This window comes from Marmota marmota, unplaced genomic scaffold, assembly GCF_001458135.2.
Source record: "Marmota marmota marmota unplaced genomic scaffold, marMar, whole genome shotgun sequence".
Classification (NCBI taxonomy): Eukaryota; Metazoa; Chordata; class Mammalia; order Rodentia; family Sciuridae; genus Marmota; species Marmota marmota.
The window spans coordinates 22,637,819-22,663,490 of NW_025999998.1; the positions used below are offsets into that span (position 1 = coordinate 22,637,819).

The 25,672-nt window shown below is 38.6% G+C and overlaps 1 pseudogene; it reads right to left on the reverse strand.

Annotated features, from left to right (window-relative positions):
* Positions 1 to 6,340: 6,340 nt before the first annotated feature.
* LOC107148319 lies at positions 6,341 to 7,046 on the reverse strand (annotated as a pseudogene).
* Positions 7,047 to 25,672: the final 18,626 nt, after the last annotated feature.

Consider the following 25,672-nt stretch of genomic DNA (forward strand, 5'->3'; position numbering starts at 1 on the left):
GAAATAGAAATGCTGGGCATTCACAGATCTACTGATAGCTGCTAGATATTAGCCACATCTACAAATGCAAAAATGAGAGGAGTAAAATGTGATCTATTTCTAAGACTGAATGTTTTGATGCTTTTAAATAAAGTTAATTAGCTCTATATTAAAAAAAAATGAACTAGGTGTATCAACATGGCTGACCTCAAAAGCACAAGGTCAAAGAAAGGGAGATGATCTTCAAAAACAATGTCACCATGTGATATCATTTACATAAATAATACTTCAAAAAGTAACTCACAAAATAATGGTACATCTTGGTTATGTATATGGAGAGAGATAAAATAAGTTTTCATAAAGGTATATAGTGACACATACCCAACTATTGGTGGTCGGTTGCCTTTGGAGAGGTTGGGAGGGGGCATGGAACAGGAAATGATGCCTAAACAGGGTATTAACCCATTGTGTCCCATCATCCCATTTATGGAACATCTAAAAAACTTATATTGAGCAACAAATATACTACTTATGTTAACTTTTATATTCATTTATTTTTAGAGTTCTGTTCTTTTGAGAAAAGAAATAGATGAATGATTATTGATAGAGATCTTGAATATTATTAATGATAATAAATTATATAATAAGCTGTAGGTTGTGATTTTCAAGCTATTTTAATGAACCATGATAATTTCATTAAAATATTTGCAGAATTGAAAAAAGTGGAATGTAGTGAATTAACAGTTAATTCTGAGTAATGAGAATACAGATAATATTTGGTTTTTAAAAGATTTCTAAAATAAAGGATCCCATATTGAGAAGATGATTCAGAAAGTTCTCTGCACTGGCAGGAATCATGGAGCCCTGCAGCCCACAAGAGGAGAGGATCCATGAACAGCCACCACATCATTAGTCACATGGATTTGCCCATGCATCACCCTTAAGTCCTCAGCCACTCCAGGCAGTCTATCCATCACTATGTAGTCTTCTTATACTGGGATGGTCTGATCATGGAGTTTAAGACAGGGAATTGTTTAACCATAAAGAACTACTGATAGTACAAGGAGTTTAGAATGTTCAGCCCAGACTGTCTTTCAGGAACACATTCTCAGCCATTCAACAACCCATTAGAAACCCACCCAACCCCCTGCCCTTGCCACACATCTGAGTACCAGGGAATGAGCCTGGAGTAGTAGCATGTGCCTGTAATCCTAGAGACCCAGGAGGCTGAAGCAGGAAGATCACAAGTTCAAGGCCAGTCTCAGCAACTTAGCAAGATCCTGACTTGCTAGGACCAGGAACATTGCTCAGTGGTTAGTGCCCCTGGGTTCAATCCCTGGTACCAGGGCAGTGAAAGAACTAGGGGATGGACTTCTGACCCCTCATTGGTCAAGGATTGCAAAGAAGGCTAGGAAATGCAACAAGACGAAGACTCAGAAGCAGCCACTGAGTAAAAGCTAAGTAGCAAAGCAGCAGCAAAGCTTGTTAACACATCAGACTCAAGAACAGTAAAGTATCAATTATGTTAAAATCCAAATTATCATTTTGGCGGGTGCAATTTGGCATCCAGATGGACCACACTAAACAATTCCATTCTATTTAATTATTTAAATATCATTTTGTGAACCACTTACTTGGCAAGTAGAGCTGTTTTAAATCTGTTTTATAGGAACCACATTGCGGTTTTGCTATGTAGGGAAGAATTGCTATAGTCTCTGCATCACTTACAGTAGATAACTCTGTTTCAATGGACTACATGTTCCAGCAAAGAGGAAGAGTACAAAAATTCACTGATTTCCTCATATGTGACAGACCCTGGGCTCCCTATCATCTCAATTCATACTAACAGATTAAGATTAAGATCATCCCCATTCTAGAGATAAGAAAAACTAGTCTGCAATTGTTGGAATAACTCGCCTGAAGTCATATAGCTGGTAAGTGGCAGATCCAGACTTTAAACTTAAGTTGCTCAACTTCATGAGTAGCTATCACAGTAAAAGGAATTGAAATTTTTGTGAGAAAGCTGAAGGACTTGGGTTGACTGAACCTGTAGAAATCCAGATTCTTTTGCTAACTCCCCCGTCCCCACCCCCAGCGGCAATACTCTGAACTGTGCAAATCTCTCTAATTGAGATTTAGCAATCTGTGATCAAATTTAACGAGCACATGAGTCCCCTGGGAGCCTTGTTAAAGGGCAGATTCAGGTTACTTCAGGTCAGTAGGTATGGGATAGAGGTGAGGTTCTGCAGGTCGAACAGGCTTCACATGATAATGATCTTGCTTGTCCATGGACCACACTTTGAGTAACAAGGAGTTGCAGAATATTTAATTATTTTCAAGGGATGATGTCCTCCAGCGGCAATCTTCTGCTGATGAAACTCATTATACCCTGTTGTGAATGACAGGGTTTAAACTTTTTTTTTTTTTTTTTTTTTTGCTTTGACCTTAATCTTCTAGAACACACCCTATGGGATGATTTATTTACAAAAGGAGTTTCTCTCAACTTCCCAGAAATTACAGATCTGTTGTTTCACCAAATATGGGCTCAAACTCTTTAGTTTCTTTTTTAAAATACGTTGCACACACTGTCTTCTCAGTTAAACATTCAGCATAAGGAATAACCTAGTTTTGAAATAAAGTTTTTACCCGGGACCCTTGGTATACTATACTTCACTTAACTTTACTGATTTATCAGGGCTAAGGTGTAGCTCAGTAGTGCAGTGTTTGCCTAGCATGTGTGCTATCCTGGGTTCAGACCCCAGTACTGTCCTAAAAAGAAACACAAAAGAACAGGCTAAACACAGTAGCCACTCTGGACATTTTCTTAATAGAATCTGTCTCTCATAAAATGCTCCAAGACACTTAAGGACCTTTCAAGAGACTTTTTTTGTGTTTATCACCTTGAGAACAACACTGAAGTTTAAGTAATCCAAAGTAATGTTTCAAATGGCGTTTTTAAAGGACTGCATTCCAAAAACTTCCTTTTAAATTCATACCACAGCAATTTGATACAAATCTTTAGATAAACTAGATATGCGCTCTCCTATAATTAAAAAAGAATCGTTTTCATTCTTATCCAGACTGAAAACATAATCCTCTCCTAATGTTTTAAAGAAGATAAACATATTGGTCAATTATAATCAGGTAGAGTGTTAACTTAGATTATAATTAAACCAAAATCATAATTTTGTGCCAAGATGTCTCAGCTACAAAATAGATAATACTAAACAATTCTACCCCTTGGGTTTGCTCATTTAATTAACTGTAGTGTATTTTGTGGCTGAAATAATCCTAATAAATCTACCTGAATGTTTATCTCATCAAAATTTAAATTTTTACATAGTAGAATTAAAGAAACTCATTCTCAAAACCAATAATGGTGAATATTGTGCTTGCCTACCAAATATGCACTCCCTCTTCTCTTGTTATTTATATTTTTGAGAAATACATATATATGAATATAATCACACCCTTCTGACTCCAGGAAGCCAATATGTTTTGGAGAAAGATGATTCAGGCCCTAGTTAATCAGCCTTAAGCTAAGCTAAAATTCTTTTCCCTTGGGCAGAGAAACTGACCCAGAGAGGGACTCTTAATCTGGTTGGAAGTCAATAAAATATGAGAAAAGTTTTGTTATCACAATGTGGGGTAGAAGCTTCCTGACTACTGAAAGGAAGCTCCCAGAGGAGGACCCCGGTCTACACACATGGCAAGTATCAACCATTTTCAACCACAAGGGGGAGCCAACCCTTACCATGGAGAGGGCTCCATGACAAGGAATGAGGGAGAGCTAGCGTGCTGGAAACTCTCCTTCACACACCCTTTCCATCTTCTATCCAACGGATGTTCCTCTAACTGATCTATGGAGACATCTTGAAAACCTTTCAAATGCAGTACTTTAGTTTCAAAGTACACACAACCACATCTGCCCTGGCACCCTAGTCTAATATATCTGTCACATTAGGAAATGAGGCCTCCCCAATGATGATCCAACCACTTCCTCTTCTTGGAACTCCAGGAAATAAAATAAAGCCCATAATTCAATAGTTTGCACAATCTCTCTTCCTCTTTTTGAAAACTGGAATGACGAAATGGCATGGGACCATATCTGATTCTAGTGTACCTTGTGTTTGCTGGGATTACTCAACAATCTCATTTACAAGGCTGTCTTTTAAAAGACGTTGAATTATACAATCATCCGTTAGAATCCATGGGAGATTGGTTCTAGGACCCCCAATCTGCATAAGCTAACATCTTCATATAAAATGTTATATATACATAAGCTACACACTCCCTTCCATATACTTCAAATCATTTCTAAATCACTCATAATACTATTACAATATAAATGTTATATAAATTATTTTGTATTGTTTAATGAGTATGACAAGACCAGTCTGGACATGTTTCAAAACATACATGATTATTTTTTCAAAATATTTCAATCCTCGATTGGCAGACTCCACAGATGCAGAACCCTCAGAATACACATGTTCCACTGTAATTTACAGACAAATTTAAAACAAGGGAGTTCTTTATCCTCTCTTTTCATTTTCCCTACCTGTTTGCCTCTCCCCACACCCCTTGTCCAATCAGAGCTCTCTGAAACACAATCCTAATTAAGGAAGTTTTGTCCTAATTTTCCCTTCTGTGTTAAATTAGATAGAAGTTTCTTTTTCCCATGTAGGCAAGACAGTAAACATAGCAGCCATCCTTAGCATGCACCTCACAGTGCAAGCTAAGAATGTCAACCTTCTTGTCCACATCCCAAGCAACATGAAGGAAGAAGAGGGACAGAAGAATGTGCTCATCTTTTTACCAGACTGTACTGATTATCTTATGCTACACTAAACTGAAACAAGAAACTCCAAAATATTAGGGGCTTACGATGTCTTTTTTTTCTCACTTTATTCCATATTTACTACTATTTGAGGATTGCTGTAAGCTGAATTTGTCCCTTCAAAATTCATGTAATACCTCAGTATATAGTCATATTACAGAACCGGGGTCTTGAAGGAAGTAATTAAATTCCATCAACAGCCCCAACTCAATGTAACTGATATCTTTATAAAAAGAGGAAATTAGGACACAGGTGCAGAATGAAGTCAGGGAGAAGGTGAGCCTCCATAAGCCTGGAACAGATCCGTCCCTCATGGCTCTCAGCAGGAACCAACCCTGAGGACACCTTGATGTATGACTTCTGTTCTTTATAACTATGAGAAATACATTTCTGCAATTTAAGCCACCTACTCAATGGTATTTGATCAACTTCAGAAAACTCATACAGGAACCCAAACTGAAGAGCAGCCTTCAGTCTGATGACAGAGGAAGGAAATGGCTGATCTACGCAATTTCTCTTAAAGTATCTACTTGAGTGGGCCATTTGTCACTTGTGCTCATATTCCATTAACCAAAGACAACCATGTGACTAGACTTACATTAACTGAGAAGCAGGGAATACTTCTCCTAGAGGGAGGCATTGTATGTAATGTGGCGATAGGAATGAATGTATAATCCTCTCAAAGGAAAGACAATAAAAATGAAAACAACAGTGCCATCTACCACAAAGACACCAGTCTAGTTACCTGTTGCTGTGTAGAAACTGTACCAGAACGTAATGGCTTAGCCTTCTTATTATCTTCAGTTCTGTGGATGGAATGTGTTCAACTGGGAAGTTGTCACTCAGAAGCAGTTACAGTTAGATGGAGCTGTGTCATTTGAAGGCTCAGTTGGGTTGGATGTCTATGACATTTTCCACACATAACTGGCTGTCAATAGAGAGCTCAACTGGGACTCTTAACTAGGACATCTGTGCATGGCCTCTATGTACAGTTTGTGTTTCTCATCTGACCAATTCAAAGGGGGTGGGGGCTATAGACCATCTTTCAGTTGAAGGAGGGCCAAATAATCTGTGGCTATCTTGAATCCACCATTGGCCAGAATAATTTGGCCCCATCTAGTCTGAAGGGAAGCTGGGAATACTTCCTGAAAAGCAATGTGCCCTGCTAAATATTGAGGTTCCATTATTAAGGGGGAAGAGGTGAATGGATGTTATGATGGGCAATTGGCAGTCTTTGCAGATATACTTCATTTCATTTTATCCAGTTTTCTTTCCATAAAATAATTCACATCCTCTCTAAAAATTATGAATATGTTTTTTTATTTCTTTGCTTTTTACCATAGCATAAAAATATATAGTTTTTTTTTCAATTAAGCAGCTCCAAAAGCTTATTATAAAAAAATTCAAATAACTCTTGACTGTCTCTTATCATTCTTCTTTGAATATTTACCTCAAAATTTCTAAACAAAACTCATCATTTGGAGAGACTTCTTATTTCACCCACTCTTTTTTTTGTTAAAGTCAATAGAGATCTTTTATTGCATCACTGAAATATCAAATTGACTCCAGGACGTGTTTCTGTGACTGGACAACTCTTGGATCTTATTCATCAGCCTGCTGAACTGTTCCTTTTTCAGAAACATAAATACCATCCAAAAATTTTCTGATATCCTTGGTTTTCACTGTTGTGGCTTGCTGAATTAAAGCGGCTGAATTTGAAACAAGTTCAATATCATTTCCTTCAAGGATTAATTCATCTTTCTGAGCTTGAGACACTGAACAAGCAACACCTGTCCTCATTCCGAACCCTGTGGATGTATTTTTCACTCAAGAAATTTCGGATTTCAACAAGAGACCCATTCTCCTGAATAACAACGTTGATGGGGAAGTGAGCATACACAGACCTCATCTTGTAACGGAAGCCCAATGTAACACCCTTGATCATGTTCTGTACATGATCAGTTGGGCTGGATCAGATGGTGCGAACAGTGGCCAGTTCCTTTCTATTTCCCCACCATTTGTCAACCCGTAGCCTCTTCTTTTTCTTTCCAAGGAGGCTGAGTTCCGCATTGATATAATTGAAATCCCTCCAGAGGGTTCCTCTTGGGCCCTTCACAATAACTGTGCGACCCTTCAGAGTAATATCGACATTTTCTGGACTGTCAACAGTCTGATTGCTGAGAATGGTCTTCATTCTTGCAGTAGATGCGGCAAAGCTTCACCCACTCTTAAAGTTTCCATAACACAATGTAAGGAACATCCAGAGAAACTTTTGTGTACCTCTCAAGATCATCTCATCTCACTTGGGCACAACTCCAACCTCACATTACACATTATGTAACAGATATTTCCTGTTATAATTTGGATATGAAATTGTCCCCAAAGGCTCATGTGTCAAAGGCTTGATCCCCAATGCAGCAATGTTTAGAATACAGGGAGTGGGGGTGGGCCATTGTGGTTCTGATCTCATCAGTAGATTAATACATTGATGGGTTGATATTCCATGGACTATCAAGAGGTAGTTAAAAATGTAGGAGGTAGGGCCTAGTTGGAGGAAGTATATCACTAGGACCTGTCCTGGAAAGATATATCTTGTTTTTAACTACTCCCCCCCATCTATCTATGTATCTATCTATCTATCCCCCTGCCTCTTTGCCATGAAGTGAGCAGCTTTTCTCCATCATTTCCATCTGCCATGATGTTTCTGCCTCCTAACAGGCCTAAAAACAATGGAGCCAGCTGACCATGAACTAAAGTTCTGAAATTGTGAGCCAAAATAAATTTTTCTTCCTTTAAGTTGATTTTTCTCAGGTATTTTTGTCACAATGATGAAAAGCTGACTTTCGTCATTCACAAAGTGGAAGCTATGATAAGATCTGATTTCCATGGCTCCTCAAAATTATCAGAACTACTTGAATCATGGACTGCACTCTGCCATTGCAGTCTGGACAGAGTCCACTCTTCAGATTCATGTCTCATTCCTTATGCTGTATCCCCATGGGAATCTGTACTTCCTCTAATCTGACTCTACCACTTCTCATAACTCCTTAACACCTTTCTCTGTTCTCTGTACAACTCAAAATCCCCTATGCTTGCAACCTTTTCTCTGAAAGTTGCCTTCGCCTCCACTTCAAGGTCAGCCTTTTCAAGCAATGGCTGCTTTTGTTTTCACACCCAATGTTCAACAAGGCTTGAAGATGAGTAGGTTCTCCCCTTGCTCCTTACCTCTGCTTCCAAACTATGCCCCCCATCTCTAAACCTGCTCAATTACATAGAAACATGCATTAGCAGATTAAATAATCAGATTAACTTGCCCTTGTTGCAATAATCTACCTACCACTCATGAATGTTCTAGACCATGTCATTCCTCTACTAACTCCAAAATTTTCACTTTAAGAGGTTACCTGGGGTCTGGGATTGTGGCTCAGTGGCAGAGCCTTTGCCTCACATGTATGAGGCCCTAGTTTTGATCCTCAGCACAATAGAGGTATTGTGTCCATCTACAACTAAAAAAAAAAAAAAAAATTTTTTAAAGAGTCAACCTGAATCACCATCATCATCATCTCTTTTCTTTCTTTCTTTTTCTTTTCCTTTTCCTTTTTTTTTTTTTTTTTGTATCCCTCCAACAATCTTGATTCAATATTCTTCAACTGCCACTGGAATCTCCCATTGGCTGCTCCTATCATTTTTCAGCGTCCTTTATACCTTTCATGACCTCATTTGTCTTCTCACCCTGTTGAGATTCCACAATCCATCATCATGTTTCCCCTGCAGACACTTGCTGTGCCCTTGTGCCCTCTCCTTTAGTTGTGCCCGCCCAGCAAAATCCCAAGCCAACAACACGCCTGCACCTATGTCCTGAGCACTGCAGAAGAAAACCTCATAATCTCCTGACACAGTTTTCTCTCCTACACTTTAGGGGGCCCATTTTGCCATGTCTCTTTTTTCTTTTTTTTTTCTCTCTTTTTTACTAGTTCCTTTTAGTTATACATAATATTAGGATTCATTTTGACATAATCATATACAAGCAAGGAATATAATTTGCTCTGATTCAGTACCCAGTACTTCCCCTTTCTCACTCTTCCTCCCTCCCTCTATTCCCTTCCCTGTACTGAAGGGAATAGATATTTATTTACATATTTTTTAAATTAGTGCCTTGTGGACATACATGAAGGTGGAAGTCGCTGTGAGATACACGTGTGTGTGTGTGTGTGTGTGTGCGTGTGCACGTGCATGTATGGAAAATTTAGATTCATTTCACCATTCCTTTCCCCGCCCCGCCCCCCGCAGAAGGCTTGAGCCACTCTTCCCCTATAGCCTTGCTGGCTGAAGCCCACATGAACTCTCTTTTTGGTTGACTCTGCTCTCTGTCTGAAGCTTTCCTTGGTAGATGCTCCACATTCCTGATATCTCTAATTTCCTGGGGTCTCCAGTTCAGCTTCAGTTTTACTCTCACAACTTCATTTTTTTCCCTTTTAGGGACTAATTGCAAGCTCTCTGATCCTGCTGTGCTCTGCCTAGCCCCCCACACTTTCCTTTGAAATCTCTGCAGAATCCTTCATGACCCAACTCCTGCATTCTGCTTACCTAAAAACCAGCATCATGCCAGGCTTATAAGCCTAGCAACTCGGGAGGCTGAGGCAGGAGGATTGTAAGTTCAAAGTCAGCCTCAGCAAATTAGTGAGGCCCTAAGCAACTTAGTGATACCCGGTCTCTAAATAAAATATAAAAAGGGCTGGGATGCAGCTCAGGAGTTAAGCACCCCTGGGTTCAATCCCTGGTACCAAAACAAAATGAAATAAAAACAAGCATCACATGGATAACACAAAGGTCTGCTTCCAATAGCTGAGTCTGTTTGGGCCACAGCTGCAGCCACCTATTTGTGCTTGGGTAGTTGAACAAGGGGAAATTAATCCAAAAAACAATTCCCTAGATAGCTCAATGCAAAAAAATATATATATATATATGCTGGGGAGTCTTTTAAATGAGTTTATGGGATAGGCTCTTGAGTCCTGGAATGGGTGAGTTTTCTTGATTTCTGCAATGCCTTCAAGGCATCTTTCTTATTTTCTTTTTTTTTAAACATAATTAATTATATTTTATTTATTTATTTATTTATTTATTTATTTTACAGTAGAATGCATTTTGACATATGGTACCACTTTTTACTTGTTCTAAATGTTCTAAATGACAGTAGAATGCATTTTGACTCATCATACATAAATGGAGTATAACTTCTCATTCTTCTGGTTGTATGTGATGTAGAGTTACACTGGTCATGTAGTCATATGCATATAAGGTAATAAAGCCCGATTTCATTTCATCATTCTCCCCTTTTCCTGTCCATCCTCCCTCCGGCTCAATCCTCTTCTTCTACTCCACTGATCATCTCCTTTCTATACAAACTTCTAACAAATCTGTATTCCTTATTATCAGCTTTTTCTTTTTTTCTTTTCTTTTTTCTTTTTCTTTCCTAAGAAAATAAAAGCAAACCAAAAGGTTAACCACTCTGACAACCCATCTCAAAATGTCATTGTGAAAACCATGAGCACTCTGAATACCTGAGAAAAGTAAGGAGACAGATGGGAAAATATAGAATAGAGGCAGCGTCATTAACAGACTTTCTCTTCTTTCCATCTTGAAAGTAAGCTCTGATTTACCGAGTGGGACACCCCAGGAAGAGGCCCTGCAGATACGGAGATTAAAACTCACCCCTACTCATGGAACCTGGACTCTTGGTTTCACTTCCTTAGCATTATACAAACTTTACTGCTCGAGCCTGGAAGATTACCAACCAAATGAATGACTTGAAACTGCAAGTCATTATGCCTTATAAAATGGCATAATCAACTCCTGTGCTTTCTTTCTTTTAATGTATGCAGATTAATGGGAAAATGGGAGTGGTTTAACTTCTGTAAATCTATTTCAACTCCTCTGGGGAAAGATGTAAATAAGCAGAGCTACATGTTCATTGTAAAGTCACAGACGTGATATTATCACCATTAGTAATAATTTAATTATATTAACTAATTGTTATTACATTCTTAGGCATTCATGTGAAAATAAATTTTGTCTTCTTGCTATCTCTGCCATTAAAACAAAAGAATAATGCTATCCTAGCTGATAAGAATAATGACTGCACCTGTCAAAATAGATTTATATCTTGAACCTTAGCCTCTGAAGCATGTTTTTGCCAGGAATGTTCATTTGTTCCTCCCTCCCTATCTTTCTTTCTCTCTTTCTCTTTCTCTCTTTCTTTCTTTCTTTCTTTCTTTCTTTCTTTCTTCCTTTCTTCCTTTCTTTCAAGGGAGGAAGACAGAAAGCAGATTTCCACCCCTGCTCTTGAGCCTCCCTCTCCAATGATGCTTGGGGCAACAACCCTTCAAAATTAGGTACCAATCAGTGCCAATTCCTTTGATAACCACTGTAATAACATTAACATGATGAACTAATGAGATATTAATGTGGTTGTAATAGACATTTCCATAGGAGTTCCATTGTAATTGAGTAGGTTAATAATGTGCCTTAATCTGTGCTTGGCGAGTGTAATGCATGATGAATAGGGAAAGGCAGAATTTTGATGACTTTCAGCTTGTAAGGTGTTCCCACTTTCAAAAAGGAAAGAAATACCTGCTTTTTAAAAAGCAGGTGCACAAGTGAACATTTGACAACGCTGAGCCCAGACTACCATAACCTCTACCCCCTCAAGGCACCCCAAGGCACTTTGTGCATTTAACTTTCTAAACAGCAATGGATTTGGAGAATGAATATTTAAGATCTTCATGTATATAGCAGTTCATCCATTCATTTGACTTTCAGTTTATGAATACTTAGTAAATTATAACTGTGGATGGCAGAGCTTTAGAAATTCAGCAGTGAAGCAATCAGCATTTCCTTTAAAGGAAGGAAACACCACACACTCAGACACATTTACACAGACACATATGTCCACACACAAAAATACAGACACACAAAGATACATGCATTCCCATAAAAGCCCACATGCATGCACTCACACACAGGAGAGCTCCGATCATTTGAAAGAAATAAAGAAATTTAAAAAAAGGTTGTGGTAAAGGAAAAGAAGGCACAAGATTGTAAGCTGAGATACTCAGAGTCTTTCAATTGGATTCAACAGGATACCTGCAAATAACCCTGGTTTGAACTCTGCTGGAAAAAAGAGGAATGAAAAAAACAGTCCTTTGTATGATTATTTATTCCAGCAAACAACAGCACATGGCAATTTAGAGCCTTTCTATTCCCTGAGCTAATATTTGGAAGACACTGTGTCTCAAGGGCAAATTCTAAGTGTTCCTCCTCTCTCTAAAGTAAAGAAGAAAGAAGGGGAAAAAATGGAGGTTTCCATCATTCAAGGATAAAAAAGAAAATATTGATGAAATTCAACATTGAACATTGTACAAGGAAGATAAAAAATTAAGGGGAAAGTGTGATGATAAGCTTTGCTTAGCAAATACAGATGAAGGCTATGTAAACCCATGCAATATTTTTTTTTTAAAGCAGACTGTTGTTAAATTAACTGGCAGCATTTCAAAATCTCCTGAACAGCAATGTTGTTGCCAATTCTGTTCTTAACTCAGCCCCCTCCAGGAGAGATTACTTTCTTGGACAGCTCCTGCAGCCTCAGTTCTGAACACAGGAGGAGGTCGCTGAGCTTCCTCCTGTCTTCCCCAATTCCATTTTAAACTCCCATTAAAATGGTCCTATTTCTTTGCTCCTCTTGGAAGTGGTGACTTCCTTAGGGAGTTTCAGTGCCACCTCACATGTTGCCTGGAGGACAGTTTCCAGGGCCCTCCAATTCTCCATCCTCATAGCCAGCAGGTTCTGGATTTTCTTATTATTCTTCTCTGTCTGGCCTCATGTTCATCCAACATTTCTTTCCTTCCTTCCTTCCTTCCTTCCTTCCTTCCTTTCTTTCGGTACTGGGGATCATATCCAAGGGTGTTGTACCACTACATCCCCAGTCTTTTCTATTTTTTATTTTGAGACAGGGTCTCACTAACTTGCAGGTCTTACTAAGTTGCTGAGGCTGGCCTCAAACTGATAATACTTCTGCTTCCACCTCTGAATCTCTGGGATTACAGGTGTGCATCACCATACCCTATTCATCCTGCATTTCACCACCTGCTAGTGGCCTTGTCAAGTATTTTTATTTGCCTGTAACAATGACGGCAGTAACAGTTTTTAACACAAAAGTTCTGGGGATATTAAGTAGCTAGACTAGGTAGGATAAGCTCTTCATTTTATAATTCAGGAGAGAGGATCTATTTTCAAATTCTGATTTTTCTGCTTCATATCTTTGTAATCTATTACTTAGTCTCTCAGCATTTCAGCCTCCTCATTTAAAAAAAATGGGACAACAATAACAAAGTGTGTATAATATGTAAATGAGACAACCTATGAACAGTACAGAACACTAAGTCAAGGACCTTGTACTTATCTTGACTGAGCTCCTTTTCCATTTCAAGCAATGTAGTTATGTTTAACAGGCACTTTGCCCCATAACAGTGAATAATAGTTCAGATCATAGAGCTGCAAGATTTACTCATTTCATCCCAAGCGAAAAGAAGTTCAAGGTGGGGGGGTGGAGCCATACATTTCCCAATGGTCTTTAAGTGACTGAGAAGCTCACTCAGGAAGTGAAGAGGCTAACTGTCATCACCTCTGTGCTGCTGATAACTGGCTGGTGCATTTTGAGGGTGCTATTCCTGAGATAAGACCTGCAGCTCTCAGAAAGACCTTTCTTCAAAGCAGCCTTTGCCCACAGGCCCAAACCACTCCACCAAAACCTCTTTCTTGCCAGACGAGCTGAAAACCCATGTTTACATGATTATCCTTCTATGGTCCTTTGTAATTCTTCTTTGAGGCTACTTCCTAAAACAGTGAACTGAAGATGAATTAACTTAGGGGTTGATCCCGCCACCACCACCGTTTATTTCACCTTTTGATCAGTAATTATCACATGGTGGCCCTGAGCTAGACCCTGGAAGTTCAGAGAAAAAGTCAAGGTCACAAGCTGGAAGGAGGTCACTGTGTAAGAGGAGAGAATAGTGAAGGCACAGAATGTTCCTGCTGATAGAGGTACTGTGGGAGCACAGAGAGGGGAGATGAATCCAGATGTCTTTCGGGTAGAGAAGTAGGAGAGGATAAAAATATAATAAAATAAAATGATATTCTTGATGTTTCTAGAGGATATGATACTAAAGGGAATTTATAATTATTAGTAAGAGTTACCAAGGTAAAGATAAAAAAAAAATATTCCAGATAAAGAGAAGACTTTCCCAACAAGGTTTTTTTCTTAATCACCAACCCAAACATGAATCTTGTGTTTTAAAAAATACAGTGTCAGATTGGGTTCTCCAAAAAGCAGATTCCAAGAAAGAATTAATGTGCAAGAGATGGATTTACTAACCAGGTGCAGTGGCGTACGCCTGTAATCCCAGTGGATCAGAAGGCTGATACAGGAGGATCTTGAGTTCAAAGCCAGCCTTATCAACAGTGAGGGGCTAAACAACTCAATGAGACCCTCTCTTTAAATAAAATACAAAATAGGGCTGGGGATATGGATCAGTTGAGTGCCCCTGAGTTCAATCCCTGGTACCCACTCCAAAAAAGATAAAAAATGGATTTACTAAGCAAGCCACCTATGAAAGAAAACAAGGATGTGTTAGTCAGTTTCTCATCACTGTGGCCAAAATATCTGACAAGAACAAGTTGGAGGAGGAAAAAAATGATTATTTTGAACTCAGGTTTCAGAGGTTCAGTCCATGTCAGTCAACTCCATTGCTCTGGGATGAAGGTAGAAAGGAGCAACATGATAGAAAGGAGTGACTGAGGATAGCTGCTCAGCTCTTGGCATTTGGGAATCAAAGGGAGGGGAGGGAGAGGGAGAGAGAGAGGAGCCAGGGGCAAATAGAGTCCAAAACCACATCCCCAGTGATATGTTTCCTTCAGCCATTTTCATCTGCCTTATAGTTACCACCCAGTAGCCCCTTCACATTCTTGATCCATCAAGTTGATTAATCCACTCATGAATTTTACCACTCAAAATCTGATTTTTTTTTATCTGTGAACATTGATACATTGCCTAACACATGAGCTTTTGGGGGTACATCTTTAGATCTAAACCATAACAAAGTTCCCCTTTGCCAGAGGAAGCTGAGAGCCATCAAACCACGGGTAGGTCTGACTCCCATAAAGTAAAGAGGAAAGAAAGGCAAAGTAGAGAGGAGGAAGCCTGGACTGCCATGACTTTCAGGGGAAATTGTAGCAAAGCAGATGGGTATCCTAGAGCTAGGATTTCCTATCACAGGAGTCTCCACCAGGAATGGGTCTGACTTAGCACCTCTACCCCAGTCAATGGCAGGGAACAGCTAGAACAAGTAGGATTTTGGTGATGGACTTCAGTGTATAACAGCTTAGGTTCTCTGTTGATTATGCTCCTTGAAGTCTAATATCTGAGAGGTACATGTTCATAACTACTCTATTTGGTCTACTTTTTTTAAAAAAATAGTTATATCTTTTCTATTTAAAAATATACTATAGGTAATAAGTAATAAGAAATGAGCTATCAGTGCATATATTCAATTGACTTGTTTAATTATATGACATGTGTTAGCCTATGTTTTTCAACCAATAGACATAACTCCAAAATCCCCATTCTGTAGTAGTTTACTAGGGCTGTCACAACAAAATACCACAGAGTAGGAGGATTAAACAACAGAAATTTATTTCTCATAGTTCTGGAGATTAGAAGTATAAAATCAAGGAGCCAGCAGAATTATTGTCTCCTGAAGCCTCTCCCCCTGATTTGAAGATGGCCGCCTTCTCGCTATGTTCTTACCTGGTCATTCTTCTGTGCTCAGGCATCCAGGTCTCTCTCTCTCTCTCTCTCTCTCTCTCTCTCTCTCTCTCTCTTCTTATAAGGACACCACTCATGTTGGATTAGGGCACTACCTCATTTAACTTTAATTACCTCTTTAAAGGCTTTTTCTTCAAGAAAAATTACACTGGGAGTTAGAGCTTCAACTTAAGTTTTGAAGGGGACATCCAGTCTACAACACTCACCTTAAGTGATTTTCTAGAATCCAGATACATGGCACACACCTGCAATTGTAGCTATTCATAAGCCTGAGGAAGGAGGATCACAAGTTTGAGGCCAGCCTTGGAAACTTAGTTATGATTAAAATAAAATAAGAAGAACTAGGGGTATCGCTAAGTAGTCGAGGGCTTGCCTAGCATATGTGAAGCCCTGGGTTCAGTCCGCAGTACCAAAAAAGGGGATTAAAAAAAAGAATGTGAGATTTTGATTCAGTGATGAGAACTCCTCCATTAAAATGTACATGGGAATAAGAAGAGGTAGAAAAGACTAAATCAAGTAGTATTATTTTGGGAAATTCTCTGTGAAGAAGAGAATAGGTGGAGCAGATGTAGCAGTCAGAAAAGAGACTGAAAGATGCTACACTGCTTGCTTTGAATATAGAGAAGGAGTCATTAACAAAGGAATGCAAGAAGCTTCTAGAAGATGAAAAGGAAATATAATACTCTACTAGAGTCCTCAATTCTAGTTCCTCCAACTCTATATGCCCTGAGTCTAGAGGTAAGAGCTTCCAGAAAGAACATATTCCTGCTGATACATTTAATTTTTGCTCAGTAAGACCATTTCTGATTGGTGAACTGTGGAAATACTGGTCATGGTTTTTAAGCTACTAAAGAAAAAGAAGAAGAGAATACGGTAGAGAAAGAGAAAACTTAACTCATATGTTTTCTCTGTCCTTTCTCCCTTATTAGCAAAGATTCTTTATTTATCAGAGATAACTAAATAATGGATAATTTTATTCTTTTCTTGTATTAAGAAACATTGGCATAACCATTGTCCATATGGCCAGAGTATGTGGCATTCTAATTTCTGTCCCTGCCATTGACTAATATGGTCATTTTGAATATTACAATTTTCCTCTATTTTTAGAGGAAATCAAATATTACATAATAAAATATAGTACAAGCAAAATGATGTTATGCTTCTCGCAATTATAAGTAACCAGATCAACCTTAATCAAATTGGAGGAAGTTTTAGTCTATCAAGTCCATCAGCTGTGGTGTAAAACAAAGAGAATAGAAAGGTTATCACTAACAGAGGATAGAGATCACTCTGCCCACACCCTCCTCTGAAGAGATAAAGTGATATACAATACCTTGGGACCTTTACATGATTGGACCCAATGGATCCAAAGTTTGCCCAAACCAACATTATTAAGGGAAGATCAAGGTTCCTATGTCTTCCCAGAAATAGGACCTAGAAGTTCATATTGTTAACTCTATTTCCTAACATACCTTCAGAAACCTCAGAGAACCCTTTTTCCTTTCTTGGGATGGCTACAGTGAGTTTCTCTTTCTGCATTCAAGGGAACTATCACAACCAATTCTGGGTCTAGAACTTCAGCTTTTGTGATTCTTTCAATGCCATCAAATTTAGGCAAACGCACCAATACCTGAATGACTCTCAATTCTATACCTCCTAAAGGATTTTTTGTTGGTATTTTGTTTACTAGATGTCATGTGACTTCTTTTATTACTTACTCCACAATCGATGTGTTTGTAGGCAAAAGTCAGTGCTATATCATCATAGCAGGGTTATCTCCATTTGCAAAGAATTTGCCTTAACATCTGTACATGGATTCACTGATAAATAATAAAACATACCTTTATTTAGAAAAATACTGGTCATTGCTCCCCAGCAGAATAAAGAATCAATAAATGAGTTTTAAAATCAATATTCTTACCCTTCATTTTGAAGCTTAGTAGAAGAATGGTGTATATAGAAGAGAAGAAGGTCAGAACTAGGAATCAGGAGACCTAGACTCTGATGCCAAATCTCCCATTAACTAGAAATTGTCCACCTGTACTTGCAATTACCTTACCTTTCTATTGAGGATAACAATAGTTTCCCAAGCTGTTAACATAGTTATTAGAGGTAACTGAATAGTTAAAACACAATGTCAATAATAGGCTTTTAAAAATTATTATTATTATTATTTACTGGTATAATATAATATAATATTAGTATTATTTACTGGTCTGGGTACAATTCTGCCTTGATTATTTCAAAGTAGTGATTGTGCTTCCATTTTGACATGCAAGACTGTGACATTCAAAATGTATAGGAATATCCTTTTATCTAGTAAGTCTCCACTTCATGCGAATTTTTCTCATCATAATCAGAAAGTGTGATCTCCTTGCTGTTCCTGCTCTCAGGTCTGATCTGGACGTGACTTGGACATGATGGTTGATATCAATTTTTTCCCCCTCAGCCATACTCCTACTTCTTGTCTCCCTAATTCAAACTTAAGCATCATGTGGATGGAAGATAAATCTATTTTACTTTACACTATATGCCCCATGATCAAAAACACTGGTGTTCAATTAATATTACCAAACATTGTTTAAATGAGTATAAAAACTTTCTTGAAAACTTCTTTCTTGTGTACTGAGCTACTATAACACATATAAAAATTTTCTCTTCCTCTCATTTTATTTAATATTGTTAAATATATTTAATATATATATTATATATATATTATATTATAATATATATATTATATATAATATATATTAAATATATATTTAACAATTATATATAATATATATTATATATAATATATATATTAAATATATATTATATATAATTATATATATATAATATATATTAAATATATATTTAACAATATATATATTATATTTTACTTTTCTAAGTTACTGAAGCCAAGAAATTTGTTCTTGTCTTTCTATGCTCAATAAATAATGGCTGATTGAAAATTCAGCAAAACAACTATTATTCTAAAGAACACGGTCAAATCAATCATGCCAAGAATCAAATGATCAACTCTTCAATCTCCTAACACCCTAATAAATTCTTCTTATTTTTTGAGAAGCAAGGATTTGAGTCAATATATCCATATAGGGAATCAGGAAATTATAATTAGGAAAGTCATAAGATTTTTAATTCTTATCCTTCTTATTCATATTTCATACTCTCTTATTACCTACTCTGTATCCCAAAAGTCTTATTTTAATGAAGAAAGAACGGCAGAAGAATATATAAGAGACATCTTTGAGAAAAAAAGAAACAAATTTAAGATTTTCTAGTTTAAAAAGATTTGCGGGAGTTGAGGGGGGAAGCATTCACAAAATAAAACAAGTCAGCATTCTCAGTGCTGGAAGATGACAGTGACTAAAACAGTCTTTCTGCCTGTATGAGCACTGCCCTCTGTCCCCATCCTGGTGCTGGGTAACGCAGAAATATAATTTATGATGGATTCACAAACAAAATGGTCAGTGGTTCAGCACAAACCAAACATGAGCAGACACATTGCTAAACCCAACCGTCATGCTGCTTACACAATCTGTTGATCCATTGAACAAATATATGTTGAAAGATTAAGCAGGAGTTGACTGCCATTCAGGAAGATAAATGTAGAGTAGACTCATTTTCCGCCTGACTTAATGCTTAAGGATTTGTATTAGCAGGATGTTGGGGAGGGGATGTCTGCGGGGGATGGGAGGAAGGGAAATTCCAGTCACCCAGATCTTTAGAATGAGATTATCTCGCCAAGGACCTCACACAGAGGCTTTTACCAGCCATCATACAAACCCTGAACCTTAGTCTTTTCCCCTTATTCTTTTATTGTGATGGTGGGGAGGGGGGGTGAGGGGGGGAATCCAAGGAAATACATGAATACGGCAGGAGTGCTTGCCTGGCTATTCAGGCCTTGTTGATGGAACAATGGGAGACAGAATGTTTTATACAGTACAGTTTGAGATTTCAACAGGGGGAAAAAAGAGTCAGGCTATCAAAAAGGTACATTGTTATCCGGCTGTCTCAGAAAAGGTCTGTGAGCCATTAAGCTATAGGGAGAACTGAAAGCCTGAAGCTGGAACTCAGTGTTCCCGCTGATGGGGCCAATGCCACCCTGGCAGAGAGCAGGGCCAACCTTGAGGCAGCTCAGACTTGTTGACTCCTTCCTCCGTTGAGGTGGGAGGCCCGGCTTCTGGAGATGCATTTGTCTAGCTGTGCGGGGCTGAAAAAGACAGCTCACTGCCCTTGATCCCGTTAGGAGTGTCTGAGCTTCACAAGAGAGCTTTGTTAGAAAAACAGTAAAAGAAAGAGAGGAGGGAGGGGAGGAAGAGGGGAAGAAAAGACCGAAGGAAGCAAGGGAGAGAAGGAGGGAGGCCAGGAGGAAGAAGAAGCAAATGGGAACAAAAGAGAAAGGACAACCATTTGTACAACCTAAGTGGAATTTCTTTGATTTGTAAAACCTGGAGCATGGAGGCAATGCAGTAATACCGTCATGTCGCCTCCTTGTTCAGCAAGCTGTGAACAATTTTCAGAGACCTCCAACAATTCTGGCCTAGTTGGGAATGCATTCAAAAAGAAAAACCACTGAGCACTGCAGAAAGAGATGGATCTTGACCCACCGGAGTACATGTGCCAATAAATGCCCTGGAAAGCAATTCACTTTGATTTAACATTTATTGAGCACCCACACGGGTCATGACACAGGAGCAGAAACCACAGAAGCTTACAAAAGACATGGTTCTTGCCCTTACACAGCATATGCCAACTGAGACCACACGGACATGTGCAGAATGATGTCTGGAAGTCCAGGAAAGATATGTGGCCTTTTGTATTGAAGAATAAGTAGGATCTTCTAAATTGGGAAACATTTTAGGAGGGTGCTACATTTAAACAGTGCTGTCAAGAAGCCAGGGAGGGGAGCCTGGGAAGTGAAGGGAGTGAGCACGGGGTAGACAGGAAGGCCAAAGAAGAAATGGTATTCAAGGTAAGCTAAAAAGTCCTCCCACCCTTTTTATTTTCCCACTCCCCCCCCCTGCAACTTCCACATATAAAATATAAAAAATACACATGAAAATAGAAGACAGGCCAGTGGATTAGAGGAGAGCAGAGGAAGAGGATCCAGGGGGCAGAAGAGAGTCGGGAAAGGAGAGGTATGGGTAATAACATTGACCAAATTATGTTAAGTGCATGTATGAATATATAACCACAAATTCCACTATTGTGCATAATTATAATGAATGAATAAAAATAAATACGTTTTTTTCTTCTTTTTTTAAATAGGCTAAGAATATCCTTATTTGCCAAGCAAAGCAATGAGTTTAAAAATCAAGTGGTGTTCGGTAAAAATGACTGATGAGTGAGCTTAAAATTACTTTTACCCAGTCATACAAAACCCTCAGCTTTCATTTTTAAACACATCTCGAGCAAAGTGAAGAATTGCTAAAATGTAAACAGAAGTCAGGCTTCTCTGAGTTTTCATTCTTTTTAAAATTTCTAATTTCATTTCTTCTCATGAATATTTCCTACCTCAGGATCACAGGCCTCTATGTTCAAGATGTAAATGATCGACATATGCCAGCCCACTCTTAATTTCTTATTGTTGTCATTTGATTTCACTGGGAAATTCTGCTGGGATTTTAAATGAGGCCACACTATCGGTGAGTTTAGACCATCTCTTTGTATAATGCATCCATCTTTTCTTGATGCCACTATCATTAGCTTAATCTTTCATAACCATTTGACTTCCAAGTAAAAACCAACTATCTAATAAGCATAAATCCCAGTCAACAAGTTTCAGTTTTGGGGCCTGGGTGTCTGCAGTCCATTTTATTCCACTTGTTTATTTTAACCAAATATCATTGACTTTGAACTGTTTAATCTTAAGCATCTGATCTTTCCTCTTCTTGGATGACTAGAACTTGGCAAGCCAAAATGTTAACTATAAGAATAGAAAAGAAGAAACAGTAAATTCACTGGAAATGATTTACAGTCTAAAGAAAATATGACCATCTGGATTAAGTTATTGTAGGTTATGGATTGAGCTTTCTGTTTGGTTTGGGTAGCGGAAGTTTTTCTTCCCATCTCCCTTTTACATTATGTCTAGCAGTACAGCGTCTGATATTACTCTTCTGAGAACAGACTTAGTCCTTATACAGGGCTTTCCCCTGGATAAGCAAATCTATGTGAATCTTGCCCATGGTGGAAGTCAGAAAATATTCTCAGGTAGATTCGTACAGCCTCCTAAACCTTTACTCCTCTTCCCTGAGGTGCACAGGAAACATGGAGATATGTTGTTTTCTCACCAGATCAAGTCAGCAGGCCCAGGTGAGCAGCTCTGTCTTAAAATACCCCCATAGGTGAGCATAATCCCCTGTAGCTGAACATAATCTGAAAAGTCATTTTAACCAACATGGGCAGGGACTAGTACAACAACGTTCCCTGGCTGATTTGTGGCTGTCCTGGGCAAGGGATCAGGATGGATATGAGCCAGCCCTACTTTGGCAGGAGCTAATACTGGCCAAGATACCCTTTAATAAAGGTATACAGGATCACTGAAGGATTTCAAGGAGATGAAAAGTTAATGATTCTGCCACAAATTTTATTCTGGACTGAAAAATGAACTCTGTTTTTATCCCTTAAACCTTGAAGAAATTCTTCCAGAATAGCAAAACTAATGGCAGCCAAAGCTAATGGAGTGTTCTAAAAAAGTGTTTTATGCTTTCTCAATGAAGCTCCATGTGCATGATGACATTTTCAGAGGACGCTAGAAGCTATTTTGCCAAAATTAAAAGCACAGTTAGAAAATCTGCTCCAAACACAATGGTCTGCTGGATTTGAAATATTGTTCCAGAGACAAGCCCCATGGTGCAGGAGAATACCTGAATCAGCAGAAGGTGGAAGGAGCATGAAGACAGTATTTATTATGTCTTGAGACGACTCCATAGGTCATTGCTGATTTCTGTTTACAGTGCGCTGACCCTTCAGACTCCAGAGCAGTTTGTTCAGCTGTGATGTACAACCAAGATTACATGCAGTACGTCATCGGCTGGGCCCTACTCTAGCCAACTGGTATACCAAGAACAGAGGCAGTACATCTGGGGAAATGCCCACCCACCTACAGTTCTATGAATTATCTGTTGTCTTCTTTTGCACTTTTATGCTAATAAAAATTCAAATGTAATGGGATACCAGAATAAGCATGATCCTAATAGACTGGATATTAACCAAACAATTATTTCCACTTTACATTGTGCTAAATGGAAAATGAGCTTGTAGAAACAGTCCTATCTCTGGGTTGTTATTTTACCCATCCCAATTCAGAACTCTTCAAATACTGAAGTGTAAGATAATACTTTTTGTAATGGCCAGTGCCAACTCTTGTAAAAAGAGCTACTTGAGGTCAGCAAGCTGTGGTTGTAAAGAACCCATGGAGAGTGCTTTTATTCTTTGAATTGATGTCTGCATTTTGACTTACTGAAGGTTTATTTTTTTAATTCGGAGCTCCCTGCTCAGTTTACACAATCATTCAAAGCAGATTCTTCTGTTCTCCCTGAATGTGAAAGCAAGCTTAACTGTACTGCCAACAAGAAAAACTCTTTGTGATTTTCTTTTTTAGGCTAAAAACAATCTCATACAAATGTAATAAAGCAATAATTAGATGATGTTTGTTTCCCAGATAAAAATCCCAATTCCGGGACCAGACTATGCCCGTCACTCATTCCTAAACTTCATGATTAACTCATGGGGGAGAAGGGGTCTCTTAAAGAGGAACACCCATAAACAGATTACCTTTAATAATGTCCTCTTCTAGAAAGCTCCTCTTCTGCCCCTCCTCTGTGTTCACTTAGCACCTGGTGCTTCCCCCATTATGGCTTTCAGCATCCATGCACTGTATACCCCATGCAGCTTGCTATTTGGGGGCAGGAACTTACTCATACAATGGAGTCCCAGTGCCTACCACGGTGCTTCATACATAGTAGGCTCTCAATAAATGTGCGCTGGGTAAATAAATGAGACAAAGTCTCAGGCAATTGTGCAATGATACTTAAAGTCTAGTGAAGCCCATTGTGATGAGATAAGAAGGCTCATTTCCTTTGCCAAGAGGCTATCTGTCCTGTTCTTCCTGTCTCTAATCATTGGCACTGTTCTGAAGCCAGGTGAGAGACACACTTTGTAGGAGGCAAATGCTTAGTGATTAAAGTAGTGTGTGTCCCTGAATTGTAAGGGTTTCATGGGCAGGGTCCAAGCCTCATGTTTTCTTGGGTCCTCCGTCACTGGTTTATAGCAGATACTTTATGGATATGTATTAAATAAATCATATTCTTTAATCTATACAAAATTATAAGATGCGATATATTTTATGCAATAAATTGAAGGTGTCCCTTCAAAATTCATGTATGGAAATTGTAACCCCCAGATGGATGATAAGAGAATGTGAGGACTTTGGAAGGTAATTAAGTCATGAAGGTGGGAGCTCATGAATGGGAGTAGTAACTTTTTAAAGGAGATCCCAGAGAGCTCTCTCACCCTCCTTTCACCACGTGAGGATATAATGAGAAGATGGTAGTCTTTTACCCAGAAGAGGATTCTCACTAGATCTGAATCATGTGGGCACCCTGATTTTGGACTTCCAGCCTCCAGATCTATGAGAAATTTCTGTTCTTTATAGTTTACCCAGTCTACGGTCCTTTTTTATAGCAGCCCACACTGACCAAGACATCTTGTAATATGAATGAACATAAATTGAGAATTCACTATTATTCCTGTTTGGAGCAGTAGACAATGATTATTTTAGTTCTCCCTTAAAACACATTGGCGTCTTGGGCTCTGGGGTTCTAGATTCCTTAAAAGGAAAGAAAGAGAAATGGAGAAAAGGAGGGGAGGGAAGAAAAGAAAGAATGAGAGAGAAGGAAAAAATAAGAGATAAAAAAGAGAAGGAGGAAAGATGTTAGGAAAGAAGAAAATTAAGGGAGACCCATAGCTGTCTGTGTCCGACATACAGAGACTAGTCTGAAAATGCTAATGAATACAAAGTGATCAAGTAAGCACTATTTTTGAAGATGAGACAAAACAAGATTTAGAATTCTATTTCCAGAAACATGGCAAACTAATCCCTCCAGGCAGAACTAAAATGCTGAATAAAATATTTAAAATGTCATTTGAATGCATGACTTGGCTGGCAAGAAAATATAGAGATGGATTGGAGGCCAGAGATGAAGTGTGAATCTAAAAAGATAAGCAAACAGTAGAGAAGCTATCTAACAACCCTCAAGGGGCCTACAGCTCATAGTTTACTGGGCTGTGCCCAGTACAACTTGAACAGGTCTGATTAGAGAGCTTGGGCACAGGGCTGGTTCACCTAGATATGCACATTCTCAACCCAGGAGGAAACCTATTCCACATACACAAGTTACAGAGGAGATGTTTGGCATTTATGCTTCTGTTGGCCTTGCCTTGGAGTTGGGTGAAGTAGAGTGGAAAAAAATTAAACCTTCTCAAGAATTTCTAAGTACAAGTTTTATTTACGTGGGTTTAATGTCAGAATTCCCACTGTCCCTGTGGCTCCCCCAAAAGAAAGACACTCTAGAAAAAAGTTTTCTTTAGATAGTCCAGCCAAGATACAAGAGGAAAAAAAGGAAAAAGAAGAGCCCTTTCTATTTCCCAGAAATTCTACATATCAATTCTGGCCACAATCTAGCTATTAAAGATACTGGGAGGCCGGGCACAGTGGTGCACCCCTGTAATCCTAGCAACTCGGGGGGCTGAGGCAGAAGGATTGCAAATCTGAGGTCAGCCTGGGAAATGTAGTGATAGCCTCTTTCAAAATACAAAGTAAGGGGCTGGGACTGTGGCTCAGTGGCAGAGCGCTTGCCGAGCGTGTGTAAGGCAGTAGGTTCAATCCTCAGCACCACATTTAAAAAAAAAAAAAAAAAAGCAGATAAAATAAAGGCATGCTATCCATCTACAACTACCAAAAAAAA